General features: G+C 46.7%; 2 protein-coding genes across 2 annotated transcripts in view; one reads left to right on the forward strand and one right to left on the reverse strand.

The window, feature by feature from the left end:
* The window catches only part of LOC123746147 (protein draper), a 691,165-nt gene that overhangs the window by 255,127 nt on the left and 408,166 nt on the right, over positions 1-27,872 (reverse strand). Inside the window, exon 2 of the mRNA XM_045727449.2 lies at positions 5,076-5,223. The gene's annotated coding sequence lies outside the window, so the exon portion shown is untranslated. The remainder of the gene's footprint in view (positions 1-5,075; positions 5,224-27,872) is intronic.
* The window catches only part of LOC138357486 (uncharacterized), a gene marked incomplete at its 5' end in the record, with an annotated part of 120,603 nt that overhangs the window by 30,510 nt on the left and 62,221 nt on the right, over positions 1-27,872 (forward strand). The window lies entirely within an intron of this gene.

Here is a 27,872-nt window from a genome sequence, read left to right on the forward strand (position 1 = left end):
GGGTATAAGTCGACCTGGGTATAAGTCAACTTGGGTGTAAGTCAACCTGGGTATACGTCGACCTGGGTATAAGTCGACCTGGGTATAAGTCGACCTGGGTATAAGTCAACTTGGGTATAAGTCGACCTGGGTATAAGTCGACCTGGGTATAAGTCAATCTGGGTATAAGTCGACCTGGGTATAAGTCAACTTGGGTGTAAGTCAACTTGGGTGTAAGTCAATCTGGGTATAAGTCGACCTGGGTATAAGTCAACTTGGGTGTAAGTCGACCTGGGTATAAGTCGACCTGGGTATAAGTCAACCTGGGTATAAGTCGATCTGGGTATAAGTCAACTTGGGTGTAAGTCAATCTGGGTATAAGTCGACCTGGGTATAAGTCGACCAGGGTATAAGTCGACCTGGGTATAAGTCAATCTGGGTATAAGTCGACCTGGGTATAAGTCAACTTGGGTGTAAGTCAATCTGGGTATAAGTCGACCTGGGTATAAGTCAACTTGGGTGTAAGTCGACCTGGGTATAAGTCGACCTGGGTATAAGTCAACTTGGGTGTAAGTCAACCTGGGTATACGTCGACCTGGGTATAAGTCGACCTGGGTATAAGTCAACCTGGGTATAAGTGAACTTGGGTATAAGTCGACCTGGGTATAAGTCGACCTGGGTATAAGTCAATCTGGGTATAAGTCGACCTGGGTATAAGTCAACTTGGGTGTAAGTCAATCTGGGTATAAGTCGACCTGGGTATAAGTCAATTTGGGTGTAAGTCGACCTGGGTATAAGTCAACCTGGGTATAAGTCAACCTGGGTATAAGTCAATCTGGGTATAAGTCGACCTGGGTATAAGTCAACTTGGGTGTAAGTCAATCTGGGTGTAAGTCGACCTGGGTATAAGTCAACGTGGGTGTAAGTCAATCCGGGTATAAGTCGACCTGGGTATAAGTCAACCTGGGTATAAGTCAACTTGGGTGTAAGTCGACCTGGGTATAAGTCGACCTGGGTATAAGTCAACCTGGGTATAAGTCGACCTGGGTATAAGTCAATCTGGGTATAAGTCGACCTGGGTATAAGTCAACTTGGGTGTAAGTCAATCTGGGTATAAGTCGACCTGGGTATAAGTCAACTTGGGTGTAAGTCAATCTGGGTATAAGTCGACCTGGGTATAAGTCGATCTGGGTATAAGTCGACCTGGGTATAAGTCGACCTGGGTATAAGTCAACTTGGGTGTAAGTCAATCTGGGTATAAGTCGACCTGGGTATAAGTCAACCTGGGTATAAGTCAACTTGGGTGTAAGTCGACCTGGGTATAAGTCAACCTGGGTATAAGTCAACTTGGGTGTAAGTCGACCTGGGTATAAGTCAACTTGGGTGTAAGTCGACCTGTGTATAAGTCAACCTGGGTATAAGTCAACCTGGGTATAAGTCAACCTGGGTATACGTCGACCTGGGTATAAGTCGACCTGGGTATAAGTCAACCTGGGTATAAGTCGACCTGGGTATAAGTCGACCTGGGTATAAGTCAACTTGGGTGTAAGTCAATCTGGGTATAAGTCGACCTGGGTATAAGTCGATCTGGGTATAAGTCGACCTGGGTATAAGTCGACCTGGGTATAAGTCAACTTGGGTGTAAGTCAATCTGGGTATAAGTCGACCTGGGTATAAGTCGATCTGGGTATAAGTCAACCTGGGTATAAGTCGACCTGGGTATAAGTCGACCTGGGTATAAGTCAACCTGGGTATAAGTCAAAATGGGTATAAGTCAACCTGGGTATAAGTCAACCTGGGTATAAGTCAACCTGGGTATAAGTCAACCTGGGTATAAGTCAACTTGAGTATAAGTCAACCTGGGTATAAGTCAACTTGGGTATAAGTCAACCTGGGTATAAGTCAACCTGGGTATAAGTCAACTTGGGTATAAGTCAACATGGGTATAAGTCAACCTGGGTATAAGTCAACCTGGGTATAAGTCAACTTGGGTATAAGTCAACTTGGGTATAAGTCAACCTGGGTATAAGTCAACTTGGGTATAAGTCAACTTGGGTATAAGTCAACTTGAGTATAAGTCAACCTGGGTATAAGTCAACCTGGGTATAAGTCAACCTGGGTATAAGTCAACCTGGGTATAAGTCAACTTGGGTATAAGTCAACATGGGTATAAGTCAGCCTGGGTATAAGTCAACCTGGGTATAAGTCAACTTGGGTATAAGTCAACATGGGTATAAGTCAACCTGGGTATAAGTCAACCTGGGTATAAGTCAACTTGGGTATAAGTCAACTTGGGTATAAGTCAACCTGGGTATAAGTCAACTTGGGTATAAGTCAACTTGGGTATAAGTCAACTTGAGTATAAGTCAACCTGGGTATAAGTCAACTTGGGTATAAGTCAACCTGGGTATAAGTCAACCTGGGTATAAGTCAACTTGGGTATAAGACAACTTGGGTATAAGTCAACCTGGGTATAAGTCAACCTGGGTATAAGTCAACTTGGGTATAAGTCAACTTGGGTATAAGTCAACTTGGGTATAAGTCAACTTGGGTATAAGTCAACCTGGGTATAAGTCAACTTGGGTATAAGTCAACCTGGGTATAAGTCAACTTGGGTATAAGTCAACCTGGGTATAAGTCAACTTGGGTATAAGTCAACCTGGGTATAAGTCAACCTGGGTATAAGTCAACTTGGGTATAAGTCAACTTGGGTATAAGTCAACTTGGGTATAAGTCAACTTGGGTATAAGTCAACCTGGGTATAAGTCAACTTGGGTATAAGTCAACTTGGGTATAAGTCAACTTGGGTATAAGTCAACCTGGGTATAAGTCAACCTGGGTATAAGTCGACCTGGGTATAAGTCAACTTGGGTATAAGTCAACTTGGGTATAAGTCAACTTGGGTATAAGTCAACCTGGGTATAAGTCAACCTGGGTATAAGTCGACCTGGGTATAAGTCAACTTGGGTATAAGTCAACTTGGGTATAAGTCAACCTGGGTATAAGTCAACCTGGGTATAAGTCGACCTGGGTACAATTCTGCATATTAACATTACCTCCAACTACCTCATTCCCTTCGGTTGAATGATCAAATCATTCAACCAATGCTCGGGGGAATTTAAATTTAAATTTTTAAAATTTTGCCCCGAGGGGCGAGTTTATTGGGCAGCGCCACTCATCTTGTGAGTGGACACACCGCCATAGTGACAGTATTGGGCAGCGCCACTCATCTTGTGAGTGAACACACCGCCATAGTGACAGTATTGGGCAGCGCCACTCATCTTGTGAGTGAACACACCGCCATAGTGACAGTATTGGGCAGCGCCACTCATCTTGTGAGTGGACACACCGCCATAGTGACAGTATTGGGCAGTGCCACTCATCTTGTGAGTGGACACACCGCCATAGCAGCATGCACAACACTCCCCAATAGGAAGAAAACCCGCTGGGTTGTTCATCCTGTCACTTGTACCCAGACGCAGCTGGGACAATGCTCGGGGGAAACCACCCATAGCATATAAATTACCATCGACACCTCCGTGGACTTAAACATTCCCTTCACCAGTGTTGTATGGGTCTCGAACCATCCGTTGGTCCACGGTTCGATACCCCATAGCATGAGGAGCCGGTGGCTGAGCGGACAGAACACTGGCCGCGTGATCCTGTGGTTCCGGGATCGATCCCGGGCGCCGGAGAGAAACAATGCGCAGAGTTTCTTACACCCTGATGCCCCTGTTACCTAGCAGTAAATAGGTACCTGGGGTGTTAGTCAGCTGTCACGGGCTGTTTCTTGGGGGTGGAGGCCTGGTCGAGGACCGGGCCGCGGGGACACTAAGCCCCGAAATCATCTCAAGATAACCTCAAGATGCTACCCGGGGGCTACATGCCCAGCGGTACAGCCACAGCATCAACTCTGTATACCAGTTGAGGGTAGAAGGAGGGCTCCTTGACCCGAGAGGGGGGGAGGGGGGAGGGGCGGAGGAGGAGGAGGATGCCATGTGGTAGACAGCTTGGCAGATGAGTCTCAAGATGCTGCACTGTAAGATGATCTTGTGGATATAAACAGACTTTAACTACCATCTCTCACACTACATGCTCAAACACCCAGAGGTATACATCCTAGTGTGTGTGTGTTTACTAGTTGTGTTTACTAGTTGTGTTTTTGCGGGGGTTGAGCTTTGCTCTTTCGGCCCGCCTCCCAACTGTCAATCAACTGTTTACTAACTACTTTTTTTTTTCCCCACACCACACACACACACACACACACCCCAGGAAGCAGCCCGTGACAGCTGACTAGCTCCCAGGTACCTATTTACTGCTAGGTAACAGGGGCACTTAGGGTGAAAGAAACTTTGCCCATTTGTTTCTGCCTCGTGCGGGAATCGAACCCGCGCCACAGAATTACGAGTCCTGCGCGCTATCCACCAGGCTACGAGGCCCCCTATGTGTGTGTATGTATGTATATACACCTATACACGCCTTGATGTATACACATCTAGTTTACTTTAGTCATGGGTCGTATTAGAGACTAAAATATAATACTGTTAATTATTATTATTATACAAACCCTCGATTTACAAAAAAAAAACAGAATAACTGCATAACATAGAAGCCTTCAGCATCTTAGATAATTTACATTTCTTATCAATATTGTAATGAATTATATAGACAAAGACATTAATTGGTCAACAGTTTGTCTAACTTGTAAAATTGTTTAGAAAATATCTAAGATAATACAAACACAAAAAGTTCGTAACATTGAACATCTTAGAGAAACTCTACATAGAGTCCGGACACCATCACTTACCCACACAAACTCTACATAGAGTCTGGGCACCATCACTTACCCACACAAACTCTACATAGAGTCTGGACACCATCACTTACCCCCACAAACTCTACATGGACCCTGGACACCATCACTTACCCCCACAAACTCTACATGGACCCTGGACACCATCACTTACCCACACAAACTCTACATGGACCCTGGGCACCATCACTTACCCACACAAACTCTACATAGAGTCTGGACACACACACACAGAAGTACCTGGCAACATGACAGAGCAACATGCCAGGTGTAAGAGACTTACCAGGAACACGATGCGAACGACGACAGTATACACGACTGGTGTGAGCAGCTGTAGGGGCTGGTGTGGCCAGGTGTGTGGCCAGGTGTGGCCAGGGGTGTCACATAGTGTGGCCGGCCTGCAGGCAGGCAGGCACCCAGCCACCCTCAACCTGCAACACAAACACACACACTTGTTGCAATACACATATTTACACAATAAACAAATGAAACACGCAAGTTGCAGACATATAATTACTCAAATCACAACTTTTGATTCGTGGTTTCATCAACGTCGTGTCCCCAGCTGCACCCAAGGGGAAGGAGGAGGATGTTGTTGTTGTTGTTTAAGATTCGCTACCTGGAACAAAAAGTTCAAAGTAGCACGGGCTATGGTGAGCCCGTACAAGGAGGAGGATGATAGGGTGGTAATATCGAGTCAAAACATCCAGGAAAACTACCTTGTCCTGTGGCTCCTCCAGCCGGTTCCCACAGGCTGGCCAGGGCGCCCTGAACGGGAACCATGCATTCTAATGCCTACTCCTGTTTAGGGGGGGGGGTGATAGTGGTCAGGGGCTAGATTCACGAAGCAGTTACGCAAGTATTTACGAACGTGTACATCTTTCCTCCATCTTTGACAGCTTTGGTTATATGTATTGAAATTTTTACAAGCATGAAAACTTGCCAATCAACTGTTGTTATTGTTATAAACAGCCTGCTGGTGCTTCGGAGCTTATTAACTGTTTAATAATTATAAACAAAGCCGTCAAAGATTGAGGAAAGATGTACAGGTTCGTAAGTGCTTGCGTAACTGCTTCGTGAATCTGGCCCCAGGCGTTCCGAGGCCTGGTGTTAGGTGTTTAGGTTCTGTTGGCGACTATTTGTATTTGTAGTACGTGGGTGAAGCATTTATAGCGTTATGATTCAAACAAAATTCGTCAGTGAAGCACTTATTCCGGATATGTTTGAACGTCAGCAGTTGAGTCGTGTGTAAACCGCTTTCATTCCAGCCCGTCCTCCAAACAAAGATCCAAAAGTGATTCCATCCACCCACCAAACCCCCTGTTTATGAATGAAAAGCGGTTTACACACGACTCACAACTGCTGACGTTCGAACATATCCGGAACAAGTGCTTCACTGACGAATTTTGTTTGAATCACAACGCTATAAATGCTTCACCCACGTACTACAAATACAAATAATCACCAACAGAACCTAAACACCTAACCTAACCTATCCTATGCCTATATATGCACAATATGCTAATGTATTATAATATTAATTTATACTTGAGAAAATTCCCGTTTTGAATGAACAGCATGTTAAACTTTCAAAATGCGTCTGTGGGGTCGACCGCTGGATGTAATGGACTTGAGTCGAGGATGGGTTGCAGCAAATGCTTCACCCACTTACTACAAATAATCGCCAACAGAGCCTAAACACCTAACTTAACCTAACCTATGCCTATATATGCACAATATGCTAATATATTATAATATTAATATATATTTGAGAAAATTCCTGTTTTGAATGAACATGTAAAAATTTATGGATGCGTCTGTGGGGTCGACCGCTGGATGGAATGGACTTGAGTGTCGAGGAAGGTTGGGATATTGTGTTGTCTTGAACTTGTTTTTTTTTTCCAGGGATATTCCTGCGCGGCCCTAAGCCTCTGGCTGGCCCACTTGTCTTGAACTGTAATTAAGTTTATCGATCTCCCCCCCCCTCTCCCTCCCCCTCTTAGGCCAACCTTGCCCAGGATGCACCCCACAACGTCTCAGGAGTGCCTCAGCAACCTGTACACCTGTTGATTGACGGTTAAGAGGCGGGACCAAAGAGCCAGAGCTCATCCCCCGGAAACACAACTAGGTGAGTACAACAGTTGTGTAACCCCCCCGGCACCTGTTATGCTAACAGGTGCATCAGGTGAAAGGAAACGTGCCCAACCCCTTCTGTCTTACCCGGAAATTCAACCCGGGTCCCTCGATTGTGAAGCTGTGACGTAGAGCTCAGTGCTACAGGACCCCTATATGTGGTAAACAATAGCAGTGTTGCCACGTGACCGCGGCTACGCAGACGTTGTTTATGATATAATGTGAGAGGCGCCATTAACATAACAAGGCAAGACTGGCCCGGGCTCTTGGCAACACTGGAGACATCTGCATAAAAATAGATGTGTCAACACAACACTGTTGTCATATTACCCGGCGTCCTGTGTGTCAGGGGGGGGGAGTGGGGTGGGGTGGGAGGGGTGCGGGTTTAGGGGTCAGGGGGGGGGGGCGAGGGGTGCGGGATTAGGGGGGAGACGTACGAGGGGGGGGGGTGAGGGGGGACCACGGGATTCGGAGGGGAGGGGTGAGGGGGGGGGACCATGGGAGACGGGGGGGGGGTGAGGTTGGAAAGTGAGGGGGGGTGAGGTTGGAGGGAATGGCTGGATTGTTGTGTTCAACCACAGAGGTTGTCATTTATTCACTCAATACTAACCAGAAAATACACATGTTCCTCTTTCAGTAGACAGGGTTAGAGATCTGTTAGACAATATACAGTTTTAATTTTTTTTTAAATTTTGCCCCGAGGGGCGAGTTTATTGGGCAGCGCCACTCATCTTGTGAGTGGACACACCGCCATAGTGACAGTATTGGGCAGCGCCACTCATCTTGTGAGTGGACACACCGCCATAGTGACAGTATTGGGCAGCGCCACTCATCTTGTGAGTGGACACACCGCCATAGTGACAGTATTGGGCAGCGCCACTCATCTTGTGAGTGAACACACCGCCATAGTGACAGTATTGGGCAGCGCCACTCATCCTGTGAGTGGACACACCGCCATAGTGACAGTATTGGGCAGCGCCACTCATCCTGTGAGTGGACACACCGCCATAGTGACAGTATTGGGCAGCGGCACTCATCCTGTGAGTGGACACACCGCCATAGTGACAGTATTGGGCAGCGCCACTCATCCTGTGAGTGGACACACCGCCATAGTGACAGTATTGGGCAGCGCCACTCATCTTGTGAGTGGACACACCGCCATAGTGACAGTATTGGGCAGCGCCACTCATCTTGTGAGTGGACACACCGCCATAGTGACAGTATTGGGCAGCGCCACTCATCTTGTGAGTGGACACACCGCCATAGTGACAGTATTGGGCAGCGCCACTCATCTTGTGAGGGGACACACCGCCATAGTGACAGTATTGGGCAGCGCCACTCATCTTGTGAGTGGACACACCGCCATAGTGACAGTATTGGGCAGCGCCACTCATCCTGTGAGTGGACACACCGCCATAGTGACAGTATTGGGCAGCGCCACTCATCTTGTGAGTGGACACACCGCCATAGTGACAGTATTGGGCAGCGCCACTCATCCTGTGAGTGGACACACCGCCATAGTGACAGTATTGAGCAGCGCCACTCATCTTGTGAGTGGACACACCGCCATAGTGACAGTATTGGGCAGCGCCACTCATCTTGTGAGTGGACACACCGCCATAGTGACAGTATTGGGCAGCGCCACTCATCTTGTGAGTGGACAGACCGCCATAGTGACAGTATTGGGCAGCGCCACTCATCCTGTGAGTGGACACACCGCCATAGTGACAGTATTGGGCAGCGCCACTCATCCTGTGAGTGGACACACCGCCATTGTGACAGTATTGGGCAGCGCCACTCATCTTGTGAGTGGACACACCGCCATAGTGACAGTATTGGGCAGCGCCACTCATCCTGTGAGTGGACACACCGCCATAGTGACAGTATTGGGCAGCGCCACTCATCTTGTGAGTGGACACACCGCCATAGTGACAGTATTGGGCAGCGCCACTCATCTTGTGAGTGGACACACCGCCATAGTGACAGTATTGGGCAGCGCCACTCATCTTGTGAGTGGACACACCGCCATAGTGACAGTATTGGGCAGCGCCACTCATCTTGTGAGTGGACACACCGCCATAGTGACAGTATTGGGCAGCGCCACTCATCTTGTGAGTGGACAGACCGCCATAGTGACAGTATTGGGCAGCGCCACTCATCCTGTGAGTGGACACACCGCCATAGTGACAGTATTGGGCAGCGCCACTCATCCTGTGAGTGGACACACCGCCATTGTGACAGTATTGGGCAGCGCCACTCATCTTGTGAGTGGACACACCGCCATAGTGACAGTATTGGGCAGCGCCACTCATCCTGTGAGTGGACACACCGCCATTGTGACAGTATTGGGCAGCGCCACTCATCTTGTGAGTGGACACACCGCCATAGTGACAGTATTGGGCAGCGCCACTCATCTTGTGAGTGAACACACCGCCATTGTGACAGTATTGGGCAGCGCCACTCATCTTGTGAGTGGACACACCGCCATAGTGACAGTATTGGGCAGCGCCACTCATCTTGTGAGTGGACACACCGCCATAGCAGAATGTACAACACTCCCCAATAGGAAGAAAACCCGCTGGGTTGTTCATCCTGCCACTTGTACCCAGACACAGCTGAGACTTGCTTAACTGTCTCAAGTGAACAGCTCCTCAAACAAGAAGATTAACATTTATCAACCCTACACAACCCTACACAATATACAGTGTAGTGGGTTACACGCAGAAATCACACTAACGTGATGCATCAAATGAACAACGTCTCGGAGAGGCTGCAGGATCCAGTAAGTTCAGTAGAACTTCGGTTTCAACTCTTTTGACCATGTCGTAGCTCAGTCGATTAATGCAGCGTCTGGGATCCTCTTGGACGCAGGTTCGAATCCTCGTCACGGCCCTTGTGGATTTGTTCAGTGTAGTGGGTTCTTGAGCACTAAACCACAAGTGATTTAAGTGCTTTTGCAATGCTAACAAGCATGCATAGATTCTCGGTTGTTCTAGGTAGAAAGGTTTAGATATGTATTCTCCTACATATAGTTAAATGGTTTCTACGTTTGTTGATGCTACCGAAGTGTCAGTTTCCCTGTTTCAGCTCCTCAGAGGGGAATTAAACACCTGCTGTTTCTTCGCTTCCTGGCCAGAATCTCTGAACCTTGACGAGATTCACAACCTTTGAACGCTCTATGTATTCCCCTAACTTGAACCTTTTCTCTATGTCAAATACTTAGTGAAGATCCTGCCCCCTTGTTGATTTAGGGGGCCGTGGCGGAGTGCTGGATGCTCCCGGGGTTCTGTTGCTGGCATAAAACGCAAAACCTTGTGGTTATATACACGTCAAGTTCAAGTTCAAGTTCAAGTATGTTTATTGAGATAAGCAGTAAATACATCTCAAAGGGATAGAGTAGCTTAGGCTATTTCTACCCCCCAGATATACACGTCGCGTGTCGGATGAAGACTACTGCGCCTTGTGGCAGATGAACACACTAGGTGTTAGGTAGATGTTTGGTGAGCTGCTAGACTCCTCCGCGGAGCCACGCACCAGACTCCCGCCCCACGTAACACCAGCAGCAACACTGTCGATACCCAATGACCCCAGACGATAGAGCGTCAGGCGTCCTGTGAACTCTTTGAGTAGACGAACAAAGTCGCGGTCTAACTGCTCCTAAACTTGGGTAAACACACAAAACGTCTTCCAGTGACCTCCGGCTGAGCAGGAGCCAGACGTCACCTAAGGGGACACCCCAGACACACTTCAGGGGACACCCAGGGGGCATACATGGAGCCACTGGGGTGCTCCTTTGTATGCCCCCTGGGGGTGTGACGTTGGGCTAATTCCTAAACTGTAATTCAGTTGAGGAATTTGCCCAACTGACGAATAATGGGTCATTAAGGATCAATCGGAGGCAGAAAAGAGTGGCCAAGGACCACTGAATCTGACAGGCCGTGTGGATTGGGGATTTAGGCGGTCGCACAGACGCTCCGTCATGATGACTTGTTATGGATGACGAAAGTGACGATGCGGAAGTCAGAGATCGCAAGAGTCGAACAGCACGGAGGATTCGGCCCAAGAGCTACAGGCCGAGCAACAACGTATCGTGGAAGGGATTGAAGGGCAACGACACCCTGATTTGTCCTGTAACCGCAAAGTAGCCTCGGCCCGTACAGTAGCCTCGGCCGAGTGGAGGTCATCCCAGCAGCCTCGGCCCAGGAGTCTGCTCCAGTAGCCTAGGCCCTGCAGCCTAGCGCCACCCAGCTGAACGGAGACCTCGCCATGCAGACCTCTTCATCAGGATTCCAAGAGTTAATCCCCATAATCTTAATCCGCTAACTGGTCTCGTGGTCACTGTACAACCCGTTCTCGCACTTTCGTATAGTCAATATTGACTTATTAAATACGTGCATATGTGACATACTAAACATACTAGTTTACCTTGAAAAGCTTCATAGAAAACACTGACCTTACCTAACCTTACCTAATACTAAAAAGGTTAGGTAAGGTTGGTGTTTTCTATAAAGCTTTTCAAGGTAAACTAGTATGATTAGTATGTCACATATGCACGTATTTAATAAGTCAATATTGACTGTAAGAAAGTGCGAGAACGGGTTGCACTATAGCAGGAGACAGATATTATGTTAGAATTACTGTTATTCTTAAAAGAAACTATTCTGGCAATTCCTCATTATGGTTAGTTGTATATTAATTCTGATAAGATGATCAACAATCAAGAAAATGTGGACAATCTATTAACATGTGAAGCATCTTCAAGTTGCGTCTCTTTTTTTTTTCTTCTACATCGCCAATTGCATTTCTACAATTGAAATATCGTCAATTTGTTAAACATCAGTTCCAAATTTCTACATCCGCCAATTTTCTACATCAGCAATGTATTGCCAATTTTCTACATAGCACGATCGACAATTTCAGTAGCTTCATTGTTCATATGCCAGTACGACACAGAGGCTGAAGGATCCTCCTAATTAAAAGGCAGTTCTAACCATTTAATATGGTCTATATTGTTTAGCTGCACTATCAAGATACAGCAACAGCATCTTGACCTCAAATTCAGAAGCTATCTGTACAGAACGAACCGCTGTAAGGAATACAGAAACACAGCTTTCAGACAGATGACGTACACTAAAGATTATCAAAAAGATTTGACCTTACAAAATATAAAGTTACCTGTAAACTAATTAAAAGCTTAAATTAGCAAAGTCTCCAAAAAAGAGTGAGGCAGTCTCCAATAACTGGCCAGCATTCAAACTCAAGAATCTCTGGGTCGTACGAGAGATAATTGTGTTTTCTACAGCGCAAATATCCTCATCGTAGATAACGTATCGTAGAGATAGATAACCCATCGTGTCATAGCCAATATCACTAAATATTAAGCACCAAACGGGACACTGACAAGGTTCTGTTTACTGAAGGAATAGGCTAGGTTCAATTTCAGAGCCGCTAATTTCTTAATGTGTAACTCCTGGTGCTACATAGCTCTTTGATAATTACTTAATGTGCACTCATTCTAATATAAAGATTAGACACCTGAGCTCTGCACTTTCAAAGTTAATCAATATTGCAAAATAAAGACTTAACTTTCATTCCTTTGCCGACGGGTCCTGGAAAAAAATGTCGCGTTGGCAGGTCAGCGAGGAGCTGAGCCACTTACTCGTACCCAGAGGACGAGGCTTTGATCTCCTACAACCAGTAAATTACTCCATTCCCAGAGAAAATAAATTCGACATTGGGTTATCAGTACGTCTTGCCCGAAGGACCCTCTCAGGACGCGGCCGCCGCTCCGACTCTTTACTGCCAGAAAGCTTGGATTAAAAAGTTTATGCACCTGGGAGGCATCTTATCATAAATTACACACACACACACACACACACACACACACACACACACACACACACACACACACACACACACACACACACACACACACACACACACACACACACGCACGCACACACACGCGCACGCACGCACGCACGCACGCACGCACGCACGCACACACACTCACTCACTCACACTACTTTAGAATGGCTCTCACACGACTTTAGAATGGTGGAGGACGGACCAGAACGTCGTCGTATCTCCATCTTCTGGTGTGTGAGTTGATCACCATATCTTCATCCACGTTATTGTGACTCATCGTCTGCATACTGTAGAAGGGGTACCCGGCGGTGCCCGGGATTCTCTCTCTCTCCCCTCTCCCTCTTCCCTCCCCCTCTCCCTCTTCTCTCCCATCTCCCCCATTTTCTCACTTCTCTCTACCCTCCCCCTCTTATCTCCTTTCTCCCCAGCCCGGCTTTCAACCGAGAACAGACATTTCCGTTTATGTAGATATTAAGAAATTAAGGGACTCTGTTAGCAACCTTTCACCGATTATTTGGAGAGGGGGGGGGGTCGCTATTATGGCCGACCCGCTCTTAATAGGACCAATAGTACCGAATCCGACAAGCCTATGTCCGTCCCGTACCCCACACCATTCACCCAGCAAAGTTGGGTTAGGCTAGCCCCAAGCGTCTGGCCTCCAACCTCAGACATTCCCCCCCTCCTCTCTCTCTCTCTCTCTCTCTCTCTCTCTCTCTCTCTCTCTCTCTGGGCCTACACACTAATATTGAATATATAATTTACTTGCAATTACACGAGTAAATTAAGATGAGTGAAATGAATAACGAAATGAATTCGGAAGTCCGTATTGACAGACCCAAATGTGTCGGCGGTAAACTGTGTCCGGGAGAGTCGCTGTCACGGATTTACTGAGGTTAGGGTCATATTAACTGCATCAGGGCCCGGTGGAATCTGTTCCCGACACATCAACCAGAACCAGTCAGTGGCCGCTCGTCAACCAGTCCACCATGGGAGGACACCGTGTACACAGCTAGAACTAAACACCGCCGCAGGGTTGTGTCTGGTTCATATGATGGTGGTGTAGAAGAGGGCAGGTGGGAAGGGGATATGAGCGAGCCATTCCACCTCTTGTTCCCACTAGGAGGGGAGGGAATTATCTGCGGAAAACGTGATTGATTGATTGATGAAGATTAAGCCACCCAAAAGGTGGCACGGGCACGAATAGCCCGTAAGTGGTGGCCCTTTTGAGCCATTACCAGTATCAATAGATGATACTGGAGATCTGTGGAGGTGTGACTGCACCCTGCGTGACGGGAGATGTCTCCCGACCGCAAAACATCAGCCCATTACGACTATATAGCATTTGGAAGGGATCAGGATAAGGATTTGCGATGGGACAGAGGGGAAGGAATGATGGCCAACCACTTGAGGACGGTCGGGGATTGAACGCCGACCTGCATGAAGCCAGGCCGTCGCTCTACCGTCCAGCCCAAGTGGCTGGGCTGGGAGTCATCCACATACTGGAGTGCTTCTGCCAAATACATCAGCAGAACATCGTACTCGTGTACCTTTGACCTATTCAACGAATATTATATTGAAAGCTCCATGGCGATCTTAGAACTACACTCAATAGGGTTCTTATTGTCAGCAAGACGGGCCCAACTTTGTTAATGGCGCGCATGACAGTAATTCAGCTTTAATTAAGAGGATTAGTCCCCCTCAAAACAATCAGTAGTATTTACGGATTACATGCGGCATTACCCGAACACCTCCAGCTGATAAGGTGACTTAGTCTTGCATACGTATTCTTGATCCGTATGCAAAAATTCAACCATATAGTTTAAAAATCATGAGTTTCCCCAAAGTATATCTCCCGTTTTCTGTCAACCAGAGAGACACGAGAGACGTCACTCAACTCCGCCCAGATATATATGAATAGAAAGGACGGCATTAGGAATATTAAGTAAAGTTGACTCGTACCTGGACTCATTAACAAGTCATTAGCAAGCCGAGAGAGCGGTGGTCGGGCTGGTGGCGGCATTATTCACCTGAGCGCTCAAGTTCAACAATTTGCCCGGGCGGGTACGATAACGGCGGTACAGCCGCGCTACATAAACACCAACTCACACCATAACAAAGCTTTTTATGTCCGACATCACCTATGCTGGATGAAGCCTTTACGTCCGTTTATTTCTCTTGTTCCAAAACAGCGACTCCAATAATCACGAAAATGTCTTTTGTAACATATAAATACACATTCTTTAATACATTTCCGACATTAAATGGCTGATAATAGTTCCCCCTCGAGTGCATACGATATCAGCCGGCGGGCGGCCTGCCGTTCGCAAACATGATTATGTAACGGTGGAAAACTTGTCCATACGACCCCAGAACAACGTAAACACTCGGGAACGACCCCAAAACAGCCACTCGGGAACGATCCCGGAACAGCGCGAGGGCACTAACCAGTGTCCTCTGCTGCCAGATGCCACACTCAGTTATCACAGCCCGCGAGGTCACTCAGTTATCACAGCCCGCGAGGTCACTCAGTTATCACAGCCCGCGAGGTCACTCAGTTATCACAGCCCGCGAGGTCACTCAGTTATCACAGCCCGCGAGGTCACTCAGTTATCACAGCCCGCGAGGTCACACGCAATTATATAATATCGATATTATTAATCATTATTATTCACTGTCTGTCCATTCGTTCACTGTTAGTGAATAAAGAAAATCTGCACTTTATATGAGCAAAACATGAGATGACTAGACAAGTATATCTTGAGGTTATCTTGAGATGATTTCGGGGCTTTTTAGTGTCCCCGCGGCCCGGTCCTCGACCAGGCCTCCACCCCCAGGAAGCAGCCCGTAACAGCTGACTAACACCCAGATACCTATTTTACTGCTAGGTAACAGGGGTATAGAGTGAAAGAAACTCTGCCCATTGTTTCTCGCCGGCGCCCGGGATCGAACCCAGGATCACAAGTCTAGCGTGCTGTCCGCTCGGGCGACCGGCTCCCTCGAGCCTATACTAGAAGTTTCCACCACGCAACATTGCAACACACTGACTTCTGCAACACTAAGGGTCAAATTTGAAGAGGTTTTGCCTAGCCAGAAGCGTACCTACCTGGCCACACCTCACAGAGGATGAAGGGACGACGACTTTCCTATCCGCCACGACCATTATCAGGTCGTAAGATAGAAGAGAGGATGTTTGTTGTTTTAGATATTGTTACTCTGAACGAAATGTCCATGTAGCACGGGCTATCGTGACCCCGTACCTTTACGTCCCTGTAAGGGACGGACAGGTTCACAAATATGGTAAGAGAGTGAGACGAAAGGTGAGGAGTAACTGAGAAAAATGTAAGAATAAAATGAAAAGTAAGAATAAGATGAAAGGTAAGAATAGGATGAAGGTAAGAATAATTACTCCAGTGAGTATAAAATGTCTTATATTCCCCCTCTTACACATGCTACATCTGTTAACATGGCGGCACGTCGGGTTGGGGGCTTTCAAGAAAATTTCGTACCTGAAAGTTGACGGTTATTCGAACATTCGTAACTGTGATCGAACACAGGGTATCACAATATTAAATTGCCTGAATGACTCAAATTATAACACCGTCTAGACCAAGGGGTTTCCAACTCCTTGAAGCCATGGAAACCCTTATATTAGTATAAACATTATCACGGAATATAGAGAACAATGACGCCCCGAGACATTAATTAACATGTTCTTTCATCCGAACATGTGAGGGGATACTCACATATTTGACACTGGTCCCTTTATTAATTATCCATTTATTTCTTTGGCTTCAGAGATATGCACGTTACAGTTTGATTGTCAGTTATTTAAGAGCTAGTAGTGAAGCAAGGGAGCCGGAGTTAACTAAGCTTTCTACTGCAGTTATTTAAGAGCTTGTAGTGAAGAAAGGGAGCCGGAGTTAACTAAGCTTTCTACTGCAGTGTTTTCAATTAGCTTCTGGAACAGCTAACAGCTCAACTTTAAAACACTATGCTAACTACTTACATTCCCCTCGACTGTTGCTTTCAGTCTGTAGACTGTCTTTGTGTTCAAAGGCAATTAATTTAGCATCAAGCTGAGTATGAGGGTTATGTGGGATTAGTTTCTTGATGCAGTATAGAACTATATTCACCCAGGAATGCAAACAATGCCTCATATTAAAGGCATAACTTGGTCAGTTCAATATAACTAAACTATCGCCATGTGAAAATATAAAAGAACTGAAAACATTTGATTAACCCTAATGTGTTGGTTTTGACTACAAACGCATAGGAGTGATAATTACTAGGACAGGCTAGTAATTAATACGGATGGGTAGTAGCGTAGATACAGTGAAGTCACTGTAACTTCCCCAGGGGGGAGGGGGGGGGGCCGGTGTGGTGAGGTCACTGTAAGTCCCCCCAGAGGGGGGGGGGGGGCGCCGCCGGAGGTGGGGAAATTCCCAAGCTCCGTAATTTAGGGTAATTCAATCGCGACGGAGTTTGCCAATATCGGTGGCGGCGACATGCCTCCACCACCAATGTTGCCACACACACACACACACACACACACACACACACACACACACACACACACACACACACACACACACACACACACACACACACACACACACACACGAGGAAAGGTTAGAGGCATTAAATATGCCAAAACTAGAAGACAGAAGAAAAAGAGGTGATATGATCACTACATACAAAATAGTAACAGGAATTGATAAAATCGATAGGGAAGATTTCCTGAGACCTGGAACTTTAAGAACAAGAGGTCATATATATAAACTAGCTAAACACAGATGCCGAAGAAATATAAGAAAATTCACTTTAGCAAATAGAGTGGTAGACGGTTGGAACAAGTTAGGGGAGAAGGTGGTGGAGGCCAAGACCGTCAGTAGTTTCAAAGCGTTATATGACAAAGAGTACTGGGAAGACGGGACACCACGAGCGTAGCTCTCATCCTGTAACTACACTTAGGTAATTACACACACACACACACACACATACAATGGAATGCATTAGGCAGCGATATGGTGGAGGCTGACTCCATACACAGTTTCAAGTGTAGATATGATAGAGCCCAATAGGCTCAGGAACCTGTACACCAGTTGATTGACAGCTGAGAGGCGGGACCAAAGAGCCAGAGCTCAACCCCCGGAAGCATAACTAGGTGAGTACACACACCCACCCTCAGATGCCATAAGACCTAGCCTTATACACTCTCCGACAACAGGTACAACATCGTATTAAGCCATATATTAAACCTAACCTACACAATTATAGATGAGAAGGCTTTTTTTTTGGTACTAAGTAATGGGTGCGGCACGAGATCTTCATTGTTGATGAAAAATGGTGAAGACAGCGGCAAGGAGGGAGCATGGCTATACCTTGAGGCTACAGAGGGAGGAAGGCTATGTCTGGAGGCTACGGAGAAAGGGTACGGGAGACATCTCCCATCACGTCACGCAGGGTGCAGCCGCACCTCCACAGATCTCCAGTATCATCTATTGATACTGGTAATGGCTCAAAAAGACCTCCACTTACGGGCTATTCATGTGGGAACCGACCTGTGAGATTTATATTTATTTAATTTATATGAATTTATATTTACATTAATTTATATACTTCGATAGCAATTTGTATGATGATAAGTGGACTGTATTTCTACAATAATCTCACAAATCGATCCTCTACACATTAGGGGGGGTTTATATTGAATTTATATATATGCAGCCAATCAAACTACAGTATTAGACTACATACATTGAAGAGGTTCTTTATCTTATTTGTACAGCAGGCCTTAGTCCACCAGGTATAACTAGGATGTTGACACCAAATTATCCTCTTTGAGGTAGCTTCCATCACCCAGTAACTGGTGCACAAAGCATGCTTCCTCGTCTTGACCTGTCAAAAGGGCGCTAGCTATGAAGCCAGAATCCTAATATATGACAGCTGTATCAGAGAAAACACTGTACAAGGAACCATAAAGACCTAGGCTTAATTACCTTTAGTATGAGGCGGTTCGTATTCTAACCGGGTCGCCCTTTATATCTACCTAATATTCATGGCCACAAATAATTAGATAAACGAGTTTCGGCAGAACACTTAACTTGTATTTGTTGACCGCGTGTTGATGATGGTACACCTTTGGCTTCCATAACACTTCGTCCAAGTAAAATTAACAGGAGCCGAATTGCTCCCATGCCTCTGGTCTAAGTACAATAACAATGGCTGACACTCCATACTACTGACGCTACTGGCCGACATTGTCCAGATATGATAGGAGCCAAATTTGCTCCACACGTCTCGCGTCTCGGAGGTGACAACAACAATGCCTGACCACTCCCTCACAACTGACGCTACTGGCCTACATTGTCCAGATGTCAGAAAGTGATAGAAGGGTCACATTTACTCTATTTTAATTCTGATAATTAAGTTAATTTATATGAGATGTTTTTATGATGGTAAAGTCCAAAGACTAATGTATTTAAGAATAATTCCCACCATAATAGGTGGTGAATTTATAATAGTATGTGGTAATGATATCCCGTTTTCTATAGACGGAAATTCCACTACAAGTTACATTTTCTATGGGTTAACTTGTTTATACCTTGTTTATACAACACAGCAGCAATATTATCTGCCTGTATGTAATATTTTTAAATGGTGTCGGATTTTCCGACAATTCATGCCTTTTTGGTGGCTTAATCTTCATCAATCAATCGGAGGAAGGGTAGCTATGTCTGGAGACGACTAAGGAAGGATGACTGTGCATAGAGATAACACAGTTAATGTTCCCGGACTGGGCCAGCTCCTCGCATACGACCAAACTCCGGCAAGACTGTATTACCTTATATTAGGAGCGGCGGCTTCTAGTCGCCCGCCCAGCCACAGAGCCCATCCTCAGGGGAGATTATTCTCTCCCACGCCGCCCCACATATCCTTCTACCTCATTCCCTCACCCTCGTGGACTACATTGCACTTTACACTGATCAATTTAATGAGTCTTTCCATATGTCCTTTTGCGGTTAATATAACTGCAGACATTGTTAGTCTCGTGAATTCATAAGGTAAGTTAAATTTTGCTTATTTCTCTTGCCTCTAACAAGAGAGAAACGCTTATTAGCATTGTTTGTAGCTTAAAGGTTAGTGATAAGCCTTTCTGAAGCGTTAAATCACAGTAGTTTAAGTCCTCGGCTCATAACCGAGTGACCATGGTTCAATTCCTGGCGGGACAGAAACGTTTAGGCACGTTTCATTGCACCTGACGCCTCTGTTCACCTAGCAGGGAGTAGGTACCCGGGAGTTAGGCAACTGGTGTGGGGTTGAATCTAGGGGAAGGTCCTAGGGTTGAACCTAGGAGTAGGTATATGTGGGGGACCTCAATAAGTGGGTAGAGGGTGATATATGTCAGTTATACCTTAAAACGACAGTGTCTACTGAATTAAAAACGACTTAAAATATTCATCATTTAGTCTCGGAGGATGATGATGGCTAGGCTACGTGAGCCTGGTATGAGTCCCGCCGCCTCACGAGATGATATGTGGTCTGGATGTTGGTTATCCTACTCAGTGGTCGGGATGTTGGGTATCCTACACACCGGCCTGGATGTTGGGTATCCTACACACCGGCCTGGATGTTGGGTATCCTACACACCGGCCTGGATGTTGGGTATCCTACACACCGGCCTGGATGTTGGGTATCCTACACACCGGCCTGGATGTTGGGTATCCTACACACCGGCCTGGATGTTGGATATCCACACAGATAAAAACATTGTGAAATAAATAGACATTGGAATTAGATACTTGTGTAAAGGAGGAATTGTATATGTTTATCTCTCAGAATGTTCGGTAATACGTTTATTGCCTGTGATGTGTGTATATGTATGTATTAACACGCTGTACTGAACGGGGTGAGAATAGCTGAGCTACCTCATCCCTTTGTGTGTATTTTACCTCAATAAACTTATTTCAATTTCAATTTCAATTTGGAATTAGAAATATGAGGCAAAGATAGTATAATATTAACATGTAATTGGTGATAGCTTGGTGCATGACACAACATCACCAGCCCAACCTGTTCTCTCAACTAATAGGTCGCGTCCTGCACGTTATGGTGACCAACCTTGCACTTGCAACTTGTTAACTTGAGATCTTGGTTATCTTGAGATGATTTCGGGGCTTTAGTGTCCCCGCGGCCCGGTCCTCAACCAGGCCTCCACCCCCCAGGAAGCAGCCCGTGACAGCTGACTAACACCCAGGTACCTATTTTACTGCTAGGTAACAGGGGCATAGGGTGAAAGGAATTCTGCCCATTGTTTCTCGCCGGCGCCTGGGATCGAACCCGGGACCACAGGATCACAAGTCCAGTGTGCTGTCCGCTCGGCCGACCGGCTCCCTTGTTATGTAAAGTTATGGCTCAAAAATATCCACGTTTTCTGTGTATATGATTGACAGGTGGGTTGCTTGCTTGAGTTGGTAAGTTTCCGGTTAGGTTAGAAGGGAGGAGTTTTTACGTAGTAGGAGATGAAGGGAACGGGGAGTACAGTCGCCCGCGCGGGCCACCGTCCAAGCGGTAGGAGGCGAGCAAGCTGCTTAGACACATAGGTGGCAACAGTGCGTCTTGATACTTAAGTAAGAACAAGGGTAGTTCAGTAAACTAGAGTGCAAGCTAATGGGGTAGTTAGGAGAAGGGGCCCCAAGTTGTTAGGTATCCACGCCAGGCCACTATGCTGTTTGTACTTGCTTTGTGGTACAAACAACAATACAATTCCAGCCTTTATACGGTAATGCAGGCGATGAGTCACAATAACGTGGCTGGAGTATGTTGACAATACCACACACTAGAAGGTGAAGGGACGACGACGTTTCGGTCCGTCCTGGACCATTCTCAAGTCGAGTGTCTTGAGAATGGTCCAGGACGGACCGAAACGTCGTCGTCCCTTCGCCTTCTAGTGTGTGGTCTGGTCAATTTATATGGTAATAATTTGGGCGTCGACCACCGCCTGTTAGTTTCCTTCTCCCTCGCTGAGGAAATTCATATTAATAATTTGATCACTTTCCCGTTTTCGGCGTGCGCGCCACAGGTGCGCCGAGCGTTTCGCCTGAGTCACAGGTGCGCCAAGCGTTTCGCCTGAGTCACAGGTGCGCCGAGCGTTTCGCCTGAGTCACAGGTGCGCCGAGCGTTTCGCCTGAGCCACAGGTGCGCCGAGCGTTTCGCCTGAGCCACAGGTGCGCCGAGCGTTTCGCCTGAGTCACAGGTGCGCCGAGCGTTTCGCCTGAGTCACAGGTGCGCCGAGCGTTTCGCCTGAGTCACAGGTGCGCCGAGCGTTTCGCCTGAGCCACAGGTGCGCCGAGCGTTTCGCCTGAGTCACAGGTGCGCCGAGCGTTTCGCCTGAGGGAGCGACTACACTCAAATGTGAATACTCTTTTCAGTTTTCTCAGCGTAATTTTCGTTGTACGTCGTTTATTTTGGTATCAAATTGTTCGCATTAGAATGCTCTAAAGGGATATATGTATATAAGGGCAAATGGAAGAACAACATTACCAATACCATAAGATAAAGTACAAACCACAGTATCATATGTATAAAAACAATGAAAAAAAGTGTCTGTACTTGCCACCCAATGATGCTTGTAGAGCGTGAGTTGAGCATTAGGCTGAACCACTTCACCTGTTCCAGGAAAAGGTTTCCTGAAGTGATTGATTGATGAAGATTAAGCCACCCAAAAGGTGGCTTGGGCATGAATAGCCCGTAAGTGGTGGCCCTTTTGAGCCATTACCACACGAGAGACATCTCCCGTCACGCAGGGTGTAGTCGCACCTCCACAGATCTCCAGTATCAGCTCTTGATACTGGTAATGGCTCAAAAGGGCCACCACTTACGGGCTATTCATGCCCGTGCCACCTTTTGGGTGGCCTAATCTTCATCAATCAATCAATCGGGGTGAGCATTACTGCTTATCCACCCCTTGAGGCCACGTGGGCCATCACAGAAAATGGGAAGACGTTGGCGCACATTTTAAATCCCTTCCCATAATGATCGGAGAAAAAATATAATTTTAACAAATATTTTTAATTTTGACGCAATATGCGTCACCAGCGGACATTCATCTATTTATTGACGCAGACTGCATCGCCACTGGACGAAAGTGAAACCTTCCCTTCGCCGGAATTCCCACCAAAAAGGCAGTTTCCGTGGTGCAGTGGTAAGACACTCGCCTGGCGTTCCGCGAGCGCTTTGTCATGGGTTCGTATCCTGGCCGGGGAGGATTTACTGGGCGCAATTCCTTAACTGTAGCCTCTGTTTAACTCAACAGTAAAATGTGTACTTGGTTGTAACAACGATTCTTCGCGGCGGGGATCGTATTCCAGCGACCTGCCCGAAACGCTACGCGTACTAGTGGCTGTACAAGAATGTAACAACTCTTGTATATATCTCAAAAAAAAAAAAAAAAAAAAAAGATAAAACCGGAGTGGGCACTATGGCTCCGTGGGCACACTCCGACCGCGGGCTCCGCGAGGCTACTGCTCCCGCGGAAGCTACACAAGGTAGGTAGTGTCCAAATTTTCCCGAATAGATTTCACAGCAAAGGAAATTCAAGGACGCCAGGCGGGAGCGTATTGTGCAGTCTTCTGCATGTGACGTCGGAGTTGATGTGCGGGCGAGTCTCTTGATGATGATTAGCACGCCCTTCAGATACCATCAAGGGAGTAATAGAGTCTAGAGGTTGATCATGGCGGACGGTGGCATCAAAGTCGATGAAGTAAGCCACGAGGTCCATCCATGTTGGATCACGACCTTTCCGTATTACGACGAGCTCTGATGATAAGGGTGAAGAGGCGCAGTTGACGGTGTCTTATGACACTCTCTGTCTTCCTTCCGGCCAAAATGTAGGAAATAAAGAGCGTTTCGTTCTCTTGAAGAATGCCTCTTCTTTCCTGCTGGGTCGAGCCAGGATTTCTTAAGGTGGACGAACATAATGGCTTTAAGGAACACCAATGGTTTTGTTACATGTCAGCATCAGTCCACCATCGTAAATGAGCATGTGTTGGACGTCTCAAAACTTGTTTGTTTACGGCCACTATAGGTAAATCCCTGTATATAGTGTTAGGTACACGCCCAAGGGTTTTCAAATTTTTCAAGCAGATCACCGAGGACGCCGATGATAGCGTGCCGAGCGGTGTTGGACGCCAGTTAGTCGCCATGGACATACACATAGGGTGACCTAATACCCTCTTAAGCTAAACAACTTAATAGGTATCAACAACGTCGTCAGCAGATTCGTAATCTACTCTGCTGCAGCCCTCAGACCTCAGACACAGCCCGGGCATCAGACCGGCTACACGCGCTCCCCTTACACACACACTAGCTAGCTCCTGGCCTGGTGTAGAAGATATATATATATATATATATATATATATATATATATATATATTTATAATAAACTAAGGAAAAGCAGTGGACGTTTGGTACTCCAATTCCTGCCCACAACCTAATCATTCTACAACAACATCAACAGATGTTACACATGTGGAGTTAATATTTTCGCAAGATGAGTTTCCTGTTGCCACATCGCCCGACAGGGCCGCCAGAGATGACCTCAAGTCGCGAGCTCCTCGTCTTAACCTACAACACACACTTACTACCCCAGTTACACCACTAACCCACTGATAGATTACTACAGAAGAGTGAACAGCTACTGAGAATATAATTCAGCAATTCCACACCTCAGAAGCTGAACTAAGCTGGAGAAGACTGTAAATTACTACACAAAACATATATATATATATATATATATATATATATATATATATATATATATATATATATATATATATATATATATATATATATATGCAGAATAACCACATATGAAAAATAGAAAATGCTTAACGCGTTTTCGGCTAATTCGCCTTCATCAGAGCAAAGTAGAATCAAAGTAGAATCAAATGATTCTACTTTGCTCTGATGAAGGCGAATTAGCCGAAAACGCGTTAAGCATTTTCTATTTTTCATATGTGGTTATTCTGCATACTTGGATCAGTGTTTTTGTGATCATTGTTGCATATATATATATATATATATATATATATATATATATATATATATATATATATATATATATATATATATATATATATATATATACATACACACACACACACACATACACATAACAATCAACATAATACTGAACATTCTGAATGATAAACACATATCTTACTAACCCTGAAGGCTGTGTTCCGGATGGACTTGAAACATAAGGTGGATCAGGGCGTCGTAGCCTAGGGGTCTCCTACCCATCCATGAGTTACGACTCCTGCTGAATGAGGCACAAACCACTCATAAACCAAGGGAGCATATTTCAGGTCCTACCCACTGGGCACAGTATACAATAGTAACGCTAATTCAACGTCGCATTAACGTCACCAACGCTAATTCGACGTCGCATTAATGTACCATGGGCGTCAGTACATGGGGACCATGGGCGTCAGTACATGGGGGACCATGGGCGTCAGTACATGGGGGACCATGGGCGTCAGTACATGGGGGACCATGGGCGTCAGTACATGGGGGACCACGGCGTCAGTACATGGGGGACCATGGGCGTCAGTACATGGGGGACCATGGGCGTCAGTACATGGGGACCATGGGCGTCAGTACATGGGGGACCATGGGCGTCAGTACATGGGGAACCATGGGCGTCAGTACATGGGGGACCATGGGCGTCAGTACATGGGGGACCACGGCGTCAGTACATGGGGGACCACGGCGTCAGTACATGGGGGACCACGGCGTCAGTACATGGGGGACCACGGCGTCAGTACATGGGGGACCACGGCGTCAGTACATGGGGGACCACGGCGTCAGTACATGGGGGACCATGGGCGTCAGTACATGGGGGACCACGGCGTCAGTACATGGGGGACCATGGGCGTCAGTACATGGGGGACCATGGGCGTCAGTACATGGGGGACCATGGGCGTCAGTACATGGGGGACCACGGCGTCAGTACATGGGGGACCATGGGCGTCAGTACATGGGGGACCACGGCGTCAGTACATGGGGGACCATGGGCGTCAGTACATGGGGGACCATGGGCGTCAGTACGTGGGGGACCATGGGCGTCAGTACGTGGGGGACCATGGGCGTCAGTACATGGGGGACCATGGGCGTCAGTACATGGGGAACCATGGGCGTCAGTTCATGGGAGCCAAGACACAAACTATTGCCACGACCAGAACACAGTGTTAAAAGTCTTGACAAAAGATCAGTTTGGCAAATCAGAAAGAGAAAATGAGGCTGAGGAGCTACAGGAAGGGGGGGAAAGGGGTATTTATTAACCCCAAGGGGGGGGGGGGGGGTAGGGGTGATCGATATGCCTATTAGGGTTGGGGGGATGGAAGGGGCGCCATATAGCTGAGGGTGGAGCTGGAGAAGTCCGTATATAGAAAGAGGTTGAGTTGTTGTTTAAAATTCGCTATCTGGAGCAAAAAGTTCCAAGTAGCACGGGCTATGGTGAGCCCGTAGGAGGTTGAGTGGTTCAGGGAACGAAGCACTCCATCCTATCATTGTTTTTTTTTCAACTTTATCGATACAAGTTCTAGCTACTTCCCCGAAGCCTAAATTTGATCAAAACAGGTTTCAATATCTAGCACCTCTAGACCCATATCTTATCTAAATAACCGGTTACAGGGTCTGGGGGTTTAAGGCTCAAACCTAAACTATATTTTGAGAAAAATGTTGACTTTAAATTTTAGAATTTACTTTTGCTGATCTTAGTTAATAAACAAAAACATACAATTTAGTAATTATACTCTTCACATTATAGGTTTCAATTAAGTAAGATTAAAAAAAATTATTAATATTATATAAACAGGCCGAGAAATTTATTTACTTCCCTAGATATGCAAATATATTTTGCAATCTGAAATTTTTTTTTGTAAAAAAAAGTGGTTGAGATGTCTTGCGCGTCTTGCAAGAATTCCATCATGGTTGGTATGTTTATAAGAAATGTCCAGCATCCGGTGTGTGTGTGTGTGTCAGCCCCGCTCCTGTGCCAGGTAAGTCCACTACGGGGTCACCATAGCCCGTGCTACTTGCCCCGCTCCTGTGCCAGGTAAGTTACGGGCTCACCATAGCCCGTGCTACTTGCCCCGCTCCTGTGCCAGGTAAGTTACGGGCTCACCATTGCACTTGCCCTGCTCCTGTGCCAGGTAAGTTATGGGCTCACCATAGCCCGTGCTACTTGCCCCGCTCCTGTGCCAGGTAAGTTACGGGCTCACCATAGCCCGTGCTACTTGCCCCGCTCCTGTGCCAGGTAAGTTACGGGCTCACCATAGCCCGTGCTACTTGCCCCGCTCCTGTGCCAGGTAAGTTACGGGCTCACCATAGCCCGTGCTACTTGCCCCGCTCCTGTGCCAGGTAAGTTACGGGCTCACCATTGCACTTGCCCTGCTCCTGTGCCAGGTAAGTTACGGGCTCACCATAGCCCGTGCTACTGGCCCCGCTCCTGTGCCAGGTAAGTTACGGGCTCACCATAGCCCGTGCTACTTGCCCCGCTCCTGTGCCAGGTAAGTTACGGGCTCACCATAGCCCGTGCTGCTTGAAACTTGTTCCGAGTAGCTGAATCTATAACAACAACAGCATCCGGTGTGTGCTGGCATAGTTTGGACGTCAACAGCTTGGAGAAACGACTGCAGTTACCCTACAGTGTGGAGGCTTGTTGTCTTAGTGTTTACAAGTCCAACAATAACAGTCAACCGGAACTAAAGACCTTACGTATGTGTTTTTAGAGACACAATATTTACAACAAGGGGCCTGCCGGCTGAGTGGACAGCGCTTCGGATTCGTAGTCCCGAGGTTCCGGGTTCGATCCCCGGTGGAGGCGGAAACAATTGGGCAGAGTTTCTGTTACCCTGATGCCCCTGTTACCTAGTAGTAAATAGGTATCTAGGAGTTAGACAGCTGCTACGGGCTGTCTTGGGGGTGTGTAACAAAAAGGAGACCAGGTCGAGGATCGGGCCTCGGGTACGCTAAGCCCCGAAATCATCTCTAAGATAACCTCATCTAATTCAAC

This window comes from Procambarus clarkii, chromosome 78, assembly GCF_040958095.1.
Source record: "Procambarus clarkii isolate CNS0578487 chromosome 78, FALCON_Pclarkii_2.0, whole genome shotgun sequence".
Classification (NCBI taxonomy): domain Eukaryota; kingdom Metazoa; phylum Arthropoda; class Malacostraca; order Decapoda; family Cambaridae; genus Procambarus; species Procambarus clarkii.